At 44.7% G+C, this 13,875-nt stretch overlaps 1 protein-coding gene across 1 annotated transcript in view; it reads right to left on the minus strand.

Annotated features, from left to right (window-relative positions):
- CRYBG1 (crystallin beta-gamma domain containing 1) overlaps positions 1–13,875 on the minus strand; it is a 1,049,447-nt gene that overhangs the window by 620,204 nt on the left and 415,368 nt on the right. The window lies entirely within an intron of this gene.

Genomic DNA, 13,875 nt, shown 5'->3' on the forward strand with positions numbered 1-13,875 from the left:
GGAAGGTATTTAATGCCTTTGTGACAGTTAACTTATACTGCTATTTGGCACTAAGTTTTAGGATCCGACCTTTTGTAGCCCATATTACTATCAAGGCAGATAGGGTGGTATCTAGTGCCAAGAGTCATGTTCATGATCAGAATTAAACGAAAAAACAACAAAGAATCTTAAAATGTGATAGGCAGAAGGAAGGAAAGTTGACCCAATGCAATACCCTCAGCCCCAAAGTAAAACATCATGCACAAAGCGAGATGCACTCAGGTGCTGAATAGTAACTGTGTGGCCCATAAAAAAGCAACTGCTGAAGAAAATAAAAGAAAGTGTAATGAAAAAACAACATGATAAACTATGAATTTGACTGGCTAGAAAAAATGGCAATTGGTAAGTCAAAATACAAATGATTTTATTAATGGTCCCTGAAGTTAGATTACAAGGTGGCAATCAAGACCTAGCTGAGTATTTGATCTTTCATTTCATAGCATCCCATCAAGAACCTCAGGTTTTCAAATGCCAATCAAGAGATTCCAGTCTTTGGGAGTAACACATTACAGAACAAAGCTTTGTGAATGTGGTTCTTAGGAAGTAAGAATGGATATGTCAAATATGTGTATGCCCAGCCTCATTAAAAAAAGAATTCTAAATATATGTAGGCCTTCTATAAATGCTCAGGTCCTAAATGTAAACAATTAATTTAAGCATTTAAGACTATTGAACAATCCAGGGAAGATTTTCCTACCGTCAACACAAGCAAAATAACTTCTGTAATTATCCTCATATTCAGTAAGATTGATACCTTTCTTCAAGAAATAAAGCAAGAGGGAAATAGACAGTGATCACAACTCTAAGAAAGTGACATTCTGCATGTTAGTATTGAAGGGGATAAAGACACAAAAAGATGTAGATCAACTCCCAATCATACCAAATAGGATGAAGTTACATGTGATGAGCAAAACAGAACGAAGAGTTGGCTGAAATGATCAATTCACCAAAGTATTTATTAGCGTGATGCTTCAACACAGAATAATAGGTGTCCGCAAAAAATCTGGCAGGGCTAGTGGAAACATACTAATTGCTAATGGCATTTGTTTGACAATTTGTTATCCAGACACGATGTAGCAAGACCTCATACAGGATAAAACACAATCCTTGTGGATCATTGAATGTCAGTTTCAGAAATGTGGTGTGGTGGAAATGGTGATGTGCAGCAGTAGCTACATGGGTTCTAACCAGTGTGCTTGGTTTAATAGTAAGCCAACAAGACAATGTTTCTGCAGGAAAACATATTCATAAGCAATTCAATTTCTGTGAAACAGAGCCTCAGACAAATATTTATGTATCTAGTTTTTTAGTTTTAGGTTTATAATGTGATGGTGGCAAGATAACCAGGGTGGTGCAACAGTGCAGAAGGCAGATGCCGAAAGTGCAAAAAGGTATGCAAACAAGTATGCACAATGAAAACACTACATCACAATCATAACAAGTAGACTCAGATGTATATAGTCAGTCATTTCTACAGATTCCATGATCAATCTTCATGACGTTTTGGCCCCTAAACATAATTGGCGGGTCTTCCTCAGGACTAGTAAAGAGCCATCATGAAACTCCTAACGAAGGAAGATAATCAAAATATTTCCAAATATAGAATTAATTAGTACTGTATAAACCAAGAGTATACATTTCTTTAGAACAAAAGTGGGAGCATGGGATTGCTAAATTGCTGCTGCAACCAATCAGGAAAACACCACAGTAAATTGGAGGTTTAACAGGAAGCATTTTCTGTAGTTCATGTCAAGGTGATTACGGGGATCTTCTCTTTTTCTATCTTACCAAGTGGAGTGAGATGCAATTTTAGAAGTGTAGTATGAGAGCATTAGGTGTGCGAGACCACTGGGAGTATGGTTCTGCAATATCTCTGTAGCATTACAGGTTTTGAATTTACCCCCTGCCTGATGTGCACCTAACAGCACTGGCGTGACCTGGCCCACTCAGATGTAAAATCCAAGAATCAGGAAAGCTAGTTAGGTTTGAGGCTGATGAAGATTATTCATGGAAGATTAAATGGAAGATCAGCATCAAAAAATGATATTTTCACTAACCTGTGCCAGGCCAGTGCTGATGAAAATAGTGAACAAATGTATCTATTCACGAATGAAAATCACATGAATATTAAGCTAGAAGGACATCCCCCACAGAACAGTCTACAGCGAGCAACCACAAAGGGTATACAACATTAGAGTAGAATGTGACTACCAGGGTGGAGAAAATTGAAAGGAGTAGGAATTACCTGATATGGTACCAAACTATCGGAGTTGCCAAAAAACACAAATATGTTTTCTCCAATTAGAGAAGAAGGCTTAGAAATAGTTGTTTGATATCTGCCCAACTACTCCGGCAGGACACCAAGAGGCTGTATTTTCATGACCACAGCTCTAGAGTGAGAACATTAAAACCCCTTGATATAAACCATGGACGATAACAATAGTCAGACATGTTACACAGAGATGCAAAATCGAATTAATCATCTGCCTCCCTGAGAAATGAAAATAAAGTGAGCATGGAAGAAATAATGAAAAGCCTAATGGTTATTGGTCTTATGACATGCACAAATTAGGTGCCACGGTCATCCATGTGCCGAAAAAAACCGATAATCCCTGGAGAATGTCCATTATGTCATGCAATAATCTGAAGCAGGTGTACAGAAGAAAGGGAGCCTCATTACATTCTGCATTTGAATTAATCACGTTAATATGAAACACATTTTGTCTTGTTTATTCTGCTCTGTTCAGTTAATGCAACAAGATAAAGCAAACAATGCAATGCATCAGTCAGCTATATGATCAGGAACAGAGAGACCAATCGAATCGGGTGAGGTAGTAACAGCAGTAATAATAACATTTTTCGGAGAAGCCTGAAAAACAAGCACTGGCAAAACCAATACGTCGGGCTTTAATGCACAAACACATTTAAACAAAGGCATTCATTAATGCAGTTCCGATATTTTGCATGCACAAATGGTATTTAATTATTTCAATCCTGCCCTATTGGTCTTCCCAAAGCTGGGAAAAATAGCAAGAAAGGATTGCGTTCTGTAGCGAAAGCATACGAATGATTGAATGTCACAAATATCGTGATGAATGCTTGTACTTTTTAGATTTCAGAATGTGGAATAATACACCAAACATCCAATAGTATGAGGTGAGAGAGAACAATTCCTCTGGGTGGAGCTGAATTGCTAACACCACATATTCTAGCCATCCTCAAGCCAACACAACAAGAGACTGAGCACTGAAATCCAACACAGAAAATAAAATGGAGTTAACCCTCAGGGAAGACAGTGAGGGGCAGATTTACAAGCCCCCTGTGCCACCACTATGCTTTACCACCTACCACACTGCTACAAGCGCGCTGGACTAGCGCTGTGGAAATTTTAACCTTTTGTTAGTTTTTGCTTTGGATTACCTTTGTGTTTTTCTTGGGCTCATACTTACCCTCGTTTTTAACTTGTTGCCTCCTGCCTACATTCCGCTCCCCTTACTGCACGTAAAAAGGGCACCTTTGTGCCTCCAAAACACCACTACTTTGTGGGTCCGGGTCCTGGGTCTTCATTTCGGGCGCCATCTTTGTTTGGGGCTTGGTATTCGGCGGCGGCCGCCATCTTTGAGCGGACTCGCGCGCCAAGGGCTCATTGGAGAGCCTATTTAAGGCGGTCCTTCGTGGGGCAGGGGTCTTTACCACCTACCACACTGCTACAAGCGCGCTGGACTAGCGCTGTGGAAATTTTAACCTTTTGTTCGTTTTTGCTTTGGATTACCTTTGTGTTTTTCTTGGGCTCATACTTACCCTCGTTTTTAACTTGTTGCCTCCTGCCTACATCCCGCTCCCCTTACTGCACGTAAAAAAGGCACCTTTGTGCCTCCAAAACACCACTACTTTGTGGGTCCGGGTCCTGGGTCTTCATTTCAGGCGCCATCTTTGTTTGGGGCTTGGTATTCGGCGGCGGCCGCCATCTTTGAGCGGACTCGCGCGCCAAGGGCTCATTGGAGAGCCTATTTAAAGTCGCTCCCTTACGCGCAGCGGTACGCGCAGGTGGACGCCTTCTCTGTGCCTGAGTCGTGCCGGAGTCCTGCCCGTCTGCGCCCGTCAGCGTCCCGGAGGCGGCGGGGGACTTTGGTCAGGTGAGGGTAAGGATGATCCACTATTCCTCGGCGACTCTTCACGCTATGCGCACTTCATCTAGCTTGTGTCGCTCTGTATTCCCTGGTCGTCACAGGGGGAAACGTCTTTGCCCGGCTTGTGGCTGGTCGCCCACGGGGGCACAGTGTAGTGTCCTTAGGACACCCGAGGCTCATGCGAAACATCGCTGCTTGCTGCTTAACACTAGATCGGTAGCAAGGCATGCCCTGCACATTCACGATCTTCTTGTCAGGGAGAATCCGTTATGCCTGCTCCTGACCGAAACCTGGTTGGGAGAGGCGTCGAACCCAGATATTTTCACTGCGATCCCTTCAACCTATAATATTTTCCGCCAAGACAGAGCTAAGGGTAGGGGGGGAGGAGTCGCTGTGGTGGTGAGGAAAAACATTTCCTGCTCAGTTCTTCCTGTGAACTCCATCGAGGGCTCTGAATCCCTGAGCTTCATACTTAGACTGTCTCCTGGTCAAGCGCTTAAGGGATTGTTGGTTTATAGGCCTCCCGGCCCGGTGGGCTCCTTTTGGGACGACCTACAGACAGCCATCTCGGAGTTGGCTCTCTCTGCGCAGCATTGTCTGCTTGCAGGCGATTTTAATTTTCATCTTGATGTTTCGGATGATCCGGATGGGATTAAACTCCTAGATATTACATCTCCGCTTGGCCTAGCACCGTTTGTGCTAGGGCCTACTCACGAGAAAGGGCATACCCTCGACCAGGTGTTTTCTTCTGTTCCTATTGTTGACATCGCTGCACGGCCGGTGCTCTGGTCGGATCACTGGCTGATTGGGTTTTCCGTGTTGGAGAACGGGCGATCTGGTATCTGCGCCCCCGCGGTGCCCAGAGCTGCCTCGAGAGCGTTACACAGAGTGACGCCTGCTATGTTGGAGCAGGCGCTCACGGAACATCCGTGCTCTCTCTCGGGCGACCCGGAAAGAGACACTGAGGCCCTGCAGCGATGGTTGACTGAGAGGTTAGATACTCTCGCCCCAAAGGTAACTCCCAGGTCCACCGCGATACGACAATCTGCGCCATGGTTCACCGAGGCGCTGCGTGTGGCTCGCAGCCAGTGTAAGGTTGCTGAGCGGGCTTGGCGCCTTCAATATGATGGGGAGGCCAAACTCGCCTATAGGTCTGTGGTGAAGGCCTATCACCGGGCTATTCTTGGCGCCAAGCGGGATTACCTTGCTAGGAGGATTGAGGCGTCGGCGAACTCCTGCAAGGAGATCTTCACGATAGTGAAGGAGTTCACGTCCCCGACCTCTTATTCACCCCCGCCTGTGTCACCTGAGGCGTGGACGTGTGATCTGGCCACTTTCTTCACCAACAAGATTAAGGCAATTCAGGCCTCCTTCTCGGAGAGCTCAATGGAGGATGGTTGCGGCCCTGGGGCAGGACCTGGAACATCGCCCATGTCCACGGCAGTACTGGCTGACTTTCCACCTGTCTCCAGTGACATGTCTCGGACGCTGCTGGCCAGCCTTAAATCTGGCTCACCACTGGACCCCTGCCCCGCCAAGTTTTTGGCGGGGATGGCGGCAGTGGTGGATCCTTTGGTCAACCCGATCCTCAATGCCTCCTTGCGGGAGGGGATTGTTCCACGCACCTGGAAAAGGGCGATGGTGATCCCCCTCCTGAAAAAGCCTGGTCTTGATGCCGAGGTGTTGGCCAATTACAGGCCAATTTCACTTCTCCCGGCTCTGGCCAAGATCACGGAGAAACATGTCCATGGCGTCTTGTCGAGCTTTCTTGAATCCAACAATTTGCTCCATCCATCCCAATCCGGTTTCTGTCCGAATTTCAGTACGGAAACAGCGTTGGTGGAGGTCTCGGAGATCATCAGGGAGACCTTGGATGTGGGTGGCAAGGCCATGTTAGTCATGTTGGACCTGTCGGCGGCCTTCGACACCGTCCCCCATGAGGCGCTTCTCGCCAGGCTTTATGACATCGGCCTAAGAGGGACGGTGTTCAGATGGTTTACATCTTTTCTGGAAGGCCGCCGCCAGACGGTCTGGGTGTCCCAGAGCTCCGCCGAGATGCCGCCACTGGGAGTCGGGGTTCCACAGGGATCTGTGTTGAGCCCGACATTGTTCAACATCTTTATGTCCCCTCTGGCGGCTGCGGTGGAGGCTTACGGAGCCCAGATCGTGTCCTACGCCAACGACACGCAACTCCTCTTCACATGTGGCAAAGATCAGCCATTTGATGGGGAGAGAATTCGGGACTGTCTGGATATGGTCTTCGGCTGGTTCCAGCGTAATAGCCTGAAGGCCAACTCCAGCAAGTCGGAGGTTTTATTCTTCGGCTGTGCCATCGATCCCGAATGGCGGCAGTGGTGGCCGGCCGCTATGTGCCCTCCGGTGCAGTCCTCCCTGGTTGCCAAGAACCTCGGTGTTAGGCTTGACAACAAGCTTTCTCTGAGAGCGCATGTTCTCGGCCTGTCCGGCACCTGTTTCGGTATTCTGAAAATGCTCCGCAAGTTTCTCCCTTTACTATCTGCGGAGCACAGACGGATTACAGTGCAGGCGCTAATCGGATCTAGGCTCGATTATGCCAATGCTCTCTTTCTAGGCCTACCGGACTATCTGGTCCAGCGCCTGCAGGTGGCACAGAACTCCGCAGCCCGTGCGATCTTTGGTCTGCATAGACGAACACGGGCTTCTGGGCTGCTGCAGACGTTGCATTGGTTGCCGATCCGTAAACGGATTATGTTTAAAGCCCTGACGCTGGTGCACAAAGCTCTGTTTGGCTCAGGTGCGGGATATCTGCAGAAGAGATTGTTTTTTTATCGTCCTGCCCGCTCTCTTCGCTCTGAATCCCTCTTTACTGTTGTGGTCCCACGGGTGAGGAAGGCTCGTACGGGGGGGCGTTCTTTTAGCCTCAAGGCCTCCCAGTTGTGGAACTCGCTCCCACTGGTACTTCGCAGCACTCCCAATTTGTTTCAATTTAGAAGGAACCTGAAAACTTGGCTTTTTAATCTTTCTGTTTAGGTGGTTTTTCTTTTTCCTGCTTTTGGGATTTGTTCTTTATGTTATGTGTTACACTGTAGCTGTTGTGGAAAGCGCCGGGACACTCTTTTAGAGTAGCCGTGCGCTATATAAACGCATTTTAACATAACATAACATAACATAACATATGTCACTTTTTGTCAAGTACTGGTTGCGCAGGGGGCTTCTCCATATATACAAGGAGAGGAAAAGCCACCCTGTGTGACTTTTCCTTTCCTCGTAAATATGGCCCCTTCACACGCAGCACTGTGCGTGGAAGGGGCGTTCCATGGGTGTTGCTGTGGGTGTTCCCACGCAACACCCATGGAACGAGGCACATCTCCAGATTTACGAGAAATGGTAAATCTGGAGATGCGTGTGAATGCTACGCCACCCTAGAGGTGGCGTAGCGAGGCGCAACGAGGAGAAATGTTTTCATTTCTCTTCGTTTTTTGCATTGAAAGAGGAAAAAGCCTCTTGTGATTGTTTTTGTGCAGGAAGGTGCCCCTTCCTGCACAAAAACAATCTCCCAGGACGCAGGAATCCTTGCACCATGGTGCAAGGGTGCCTGCGCCGGCGCATGGCTGCAGTTTGTGCGCCAGCGCTGGGGAAGCACAGAGATGCAACATATTCTTGTAAATATGTCGCATCTCTGTGCTTTCCAAACTAAAGCAGCAGAGTGCAGCAAAATGACTTGCTGCACTGTGCTGCGTTACTTTGTTGTAAATCTGCCTGTGAGTGCCTAAAACCCAGAGAATCGAGAAACAGGAACCACAGAAGCAGTCACAGTGATGCTCCCCCCCGAGCATGATACCACACACTAATGACAGTCAAACTATGGGATGGTTAACACTGAGGGCGGTGACGAAGTAAACATCTGGTTGGGTATGTGTGTAGGGTGGGGGGTTGGACCTAGGGAAAATGATGAGTGGAGACAATTCCACAGGAAAATATAGGAGCATGTAGAACAGTTTAATGGGATCCGTTCCTTCACATCTCCAACTTTCTTTTGTGGTCGTTTTTATTCGTTCTTTTATTTTCTCTCCTTTTTAAGCCAGTCTGTCCTCCCTGGTATTTGTCATCTTGTGTAAAATATGAGAACGTTACTTATGGAAGAAATCTGAATCTCATTTCAAATGTGCACAATAAAATTGATCTGAATTAAAAATATAATTCAAAACAGTTTAACGAATCTGATGTAAATCATGATTTCTGAAGTTACATAATTGTGCTGTGAGGAGGAAATGACTAACATATGAATCACCCTTATTGCCTCATAAGTCTTCCTGAGTGCAGTATATTACCATGTGATCCACCCAGGAACTCTTCACACTTGGGAAAAAAACAACAAAAAACTCAAGGCCCTTCTAAAAATCTTGAGGAAATACAGCAAGACATTGCCGCTCAAATAAGATGTTAGGAACTCAGATTCAACACAAACTGTGAATTAGAGTCCAGTCAGTGCTCTAATTCAGAAAAAAAAGACTTGATGTAATTTGTAAATAAATAGTTTAGTTAAAAATTAAACAGATGGGAGAACAATTTCTGGGACCAAAATATGACCCCTAAGGCCAGATTACAAGTCAGTCACCGGAGCTAAATGTGTGCAAAATACTTCTAAAGGCATACAAAGGGATATAGATGTGCAATCTCTGGATCCAACCCTGCTTCTGGATGAATGTTTGGTACCACATTGACATGAAGCCTGGATTGAACGTAGCTTCCCATAAAAATAAGGGAAAGTCAGAATAATGAGTATCACCGCTACTAATTTCTAACCCACAACAACAATGCCCAAACAGCATTCAACACAACAAAGACTCTTACGTTCCCTGCAGTAAAATCCAAGGTGCCCTAACATCTGTTCACTGTTGTCTGGTTAGGGACACAGACAACAAAGTCATAATCACCTAAGTCCAACTACCAGTTCAGGACCCAACTGGAGGTCTTTGAGGCCTGTATCTTAAAACTGACAAGTCATGGTAGTTATTTATTTATTTATTTTTATTTAATGCGATTTTATATAGCGCGAACATTACCCGAAGGTGTCAGAGCGCTTTACCTAAGAACCAGTTGCGTTACATAAAAGATACAAACAGAAGTTTTTTTGCAAATGTATAAGTTATAAAGTCACACAAGGAGGAGATATTCAAGTAAGGGATACGAATGGATATACTCTAAGAGTTACATAGGAATGGTAGATAGTACAAAGGTCTACTGCATATACTAGTGATTAGAGTTATCTCTATATACATAGGGAAGGGATATGAATGGATATACTCTAAGAGTCTCACTCTGGAGTGTGGTATCCACAGGAGTCACTGATATCATACAACCAGGATCTTACCCTTTAGGGCTAGATATCAACTGCGGATGTAACCAGCCACATCTCATTCGAACAGTAGGGGCTAGAAAGATGTCTCGAACGGTTCTGTAATTATAGCGACCTCCTCCAGCTAATATAATTGGATTACGTGCCAAATTGTCTGAAAGCTGAGACCCTCCTGGTCTTTCTAGGGCTGAAGAAAGGGGGATACAGACCCTTTCACAGCAGGCGATGGGTCACAGGTGATGCAGTCCAGCCCATTTAGTCCAGCAGATGTGATAAAATAGCTACTTGACCCAACTGGTGCTTCTTGCTACTTCTTGGGCTGCTGAGCTATGGAGAACTTATAACTCCTGGGCATGCGCAGTCCATGGATCTGCCTTATGGATTTGTTTTAGTCAGTTCTTCATGGGGACCAGATCATTCGTTCTGGAAGGTGCCTCTTCATCTCCTTAGCAGGAAGGTCTGTACCACCTCTCTCCCTAGGTCACAGACATGTGCTTCCCAGACTTACGCCCATTTTGAAGGTTACAGTTCGGCAGAGATTCCAACCCTGGTCTTCTTCCCTGCATTGGTGTGCATGCTTACTAAGTGTTCATATGAAAACAAAATAAACAAACACGAGCTGCGGGGACCTGAATGCATTCCTCGCCGATTGCCAAAATAGGATGCCGGAGCCAAGGAGAGGGCTGCCAATATTTAAAGGTTTGTAATCTCGCACAGTCTCCAACTCTGGACCAGAATGCTTTGCTTTTTGATAGCTAGATGCTACTGCCTTCTAAACACATTATCTGCAGTTAGGTCATTTGTGAGTGGTTATGGTGTTATGTATGTTGGCAGTGGCTGGAGCCTGCATTTGTTTCATGTGCCAAGGTAGAAGGCCACAACACAGGAAATGTGGGTGTTAAGAGTTTTACCCACAGTCAGGGAAACTTATACTGAACAGAGAGAATGGGCTGGATAGCTCATTCCTTTGCGTATCCCTCTGTCAGACATTTGCTGTCGAACAAAAAGAAAAATGACATGGAGCAACTCGATTTAGCTCACATGATTATCAAGGTAGCGGGAGTAAAAACAGAGAGTAAGACATATTATCTTAAGGGCAGGTTGTCACACGTTTTCCAAGCCATGCAGAGAATATTTGTCCCAGCCCTCACCTAAACACTATGGGGCCAATTCACAAAAACATTTATGAGTACACCAAGTAGTAATTCTGTAGCACTCTTTTGCGCACTCTTACGTGCCTTTGTGAATTGGCCCCAAAATATCTAAAATCGCACTATTCAGGAAATGCTCAGATACAATTAGTATGAGTAGTAAGGACAGTGCCCTCTTTGCAATTTTACTAGTGGGAAGTTGGGCGTCTTAGAGCCAACTTGCAGAGGCAAGTAAGAGTACTTAAAGAAATACTTCCGCAGTACTACTTCACATACTCATACAGTCTTTCGCGAATCAGCCTCAATAGCACTCATCATGTACATTGTGACATGAAAGATGTTGCCGTGGATGTTTCTGTGGTTGCACACTGACATGGATATTCAATGCAGCCGAACCACATTAAAGCCACGTGCAGAGCAGTGTTCCAAAACCATTGTTCGTGTTGTCTTAATTACTTGAATTTGGCAGAAGGACCGCTAGTATCCTGACACTCCAGAAAACCATGAAAAATGACTCATGCAACTGAAATCTATGCCAATCTACTGGTTGCGGTTATTAAATCTTCCATCTGCTGCTGGTGTACTTCCAGCATGCAAAGAGGACCCTCCCTACCCACTTAGTGGAAGAAGCTATGGCTGAAGTGTGCTCTGCCAATTATTAAAAAAACACAAGGCCCCGCTCAAACCCACCACCCCCTTACTATTCAGACAACATGTATGTGTGAAGTTCTTAAAGCCTGATTCACAAAGCATTTTAAACACTTTAAAAAAAATTGAAACACGGGATATTATATTGTATATGAATATGAAAGATCATAGCTTTAAAAAAAAGGTGTGGGGGAAAAGTTTGCAAATATACATTTGCACTGCTCATTCACAGCATCAGGGTTGATGCAATTTTACATTTGTGAAGAGCATTTGCAAATGTCGAAATCACACCAATGTGATGGATATTTTGCGTTCGTTCACACATTTAGGGTTAGTGGTTTGTTTTTGGAGGGGAGGCTATTTGCAAGTACTTCAACCTCAACAGCTTGTATGTTTTTGTGCATCCTTCATAACTGTAACATTTCTGAGTTTTTTTAGGCTTTGCAACTTGACCTTCAACTTGTATATTTTTAGACGAATTTCTATTTTTTTAAATAAACATTTTTCTCTTAAGAACCATCTCAGGATTAAAGAATGTAGTGTGATGATTTAATCATTTTTAATGGGAAGAACAGCTATGTTCTACTCATCTGCGATTGCCCCTGACGTATGCGAGGGTTGGAGAGTGTTTCTCCCCAAGGCTTCCTGTAATTTTGTTTTCCATAGCACACGTTCAAGAACCATTTGCATGATATAATGGCACTTGAAATGGAATTTCTCTGGATGACATCTAATCAGACCCTAGCAGTCGAAGAACCAGTTATTGTATTGAGAATCGGGCGATGCATGATGAGAAAAGCAGCGTCCTCTATTTGCTCTGGCCATCCCTTGTGGACCACTAACAAAGCTGGTGAAAGTCACAGAAAAGTACACCCAGACACTGCACCATGCCACACATATTATTATTCTGAATGGCCTTTCTATGACTGACTGAGGAAATACGTGCCTACTTATTTACTTAAAATGTTGAAATATGACTTTGTATGTGTGTATTTATCTATATGTGGGAAGGGTATGCCCAGACGTGGGTTCCGTGCTCACTACGCCACTGGAGTCAAGCTATCCTGGCTGAAGACGGCTGATAGCCAGAAACCGGTCCTAGGATGCTTGATTCCGGTCCAGGGAAGACATGGCTTGGCAGTTCGGGTTGGACTGTTCCCATGAGGCACAGGGTCAAGACTGAATTGCATATGGCCATGTCTGAACTGGGGTGGCGTGGTGAGCAAAATAACGATAGATTAAACCCAGATCTGTGACTGGGGTGTGAATGTTTTGCCATTGTGCAACATTCTGTCCATCATCTTGTGTGTTGTCCTGTATTTATCTATATCTATATATACACAGAAATATACACAAATAGATACAGAGCCATATTGAGACATTTAAAGCAAACGTGGGGGTGTATCTATGTATTTGTATATCTATACACATGATTTGTTCCTATGCGTCCCCCTGTCTGTTCCACCGTGGCAGGGTGGGGTGTGCATGGGCCGAGCTTCCCAACAAACCTCCAATAATGTGCACTTCTTGAACAGCACTAGGGTGCACACCTCAAGAGAGGTAATACTAAAACTATTTATTGCCAAATCACTAGTAATGGCAACGGAACCAACGCGTTTCGGCCACAATGGCTTTGATCATAGCCACTGTGCCTGAAACACATTGCGACAGTTGACGTTACTGGTGATTTGGCAAAGAACACTTTTGGCATTACTACTGATGGAGTGTGCATGTTTGTTCATTCAGGAAGAGTGCATTGTTGGTGATACATTGCCTACTGGCGGTCACCAGTAAGTTGTTCTATTTAGGACCTAGTTTCCATAGTAAAAGTGTTTTTGTGTTTTGCTTATAACTTTGGGGCAGTTTGATGAATCTTCACTAAATTTTCAAAGCTAGTTTGCCAGTCACTTCAGCTGCTGTCTTGAAAGTTTGGGGTTGATTTGTCAAAAGGAGGCCGTGAAAAGGGGAGGCTCCCCAAACGTATTTTCCCCATGTAAATTTCCATAGGGTTTTTGAGCACGACATCAGCCCGCACCACTGAAAAGAATTACACCAAATTTGGCAGAAAGCTAGATCATGGTCCACAGTAGTGCCCTTTAGTAGTTTGGTGTAAATCTGTTCAGTAGTTGTAGAGATATTAACCAAAATCCAAAATTTGTATATCTAGCGGAGTCCAACAAAAACGTAAAATATATAGAAAAGAGGGCAGGGTAGGAATACACTGGTCCCTAGATGTGGTGGTGGGGTCTCACAGGGACCCCGGCTGGGGGTTAAAAACATTTCTTTTCAATTTTGACGCAATATCAAGGTTGGATACGTGAATTCATGGAAAAATTGAAAGAAAACAAGCGTGGTCTCCCGGAGAGTGCAGGGGACAAACAACTCAATATGGGATTTTTCTAGTGTGTAGCACGTGTTCTTCAAATAACAAGCATAAAGAATTGGCAATATCTAAATAAGAATGAATGACAAACCACATAACTGCAAGGTTAAATAAAATGAAACAGTTATTAGAATGTAGTGCAGCCTACGATTGGAAAACGCTTGGGCAGGAGAGCAGCTCGTAGGC

The sequence above is a fragment of the Lissotriton helveticus genome, chromosome 6 (genome assembly GCF_964261635.1).
Source record: "Lissotriton helveticus chromosome 6, aLisHel1.1, whole genome shotgun sequence".
NCBI lineage: Eukaryota > Metazoa > Chordata > Amphibia > Caudata > Salamandridae > Lissotriton > Lissotriton helveticus.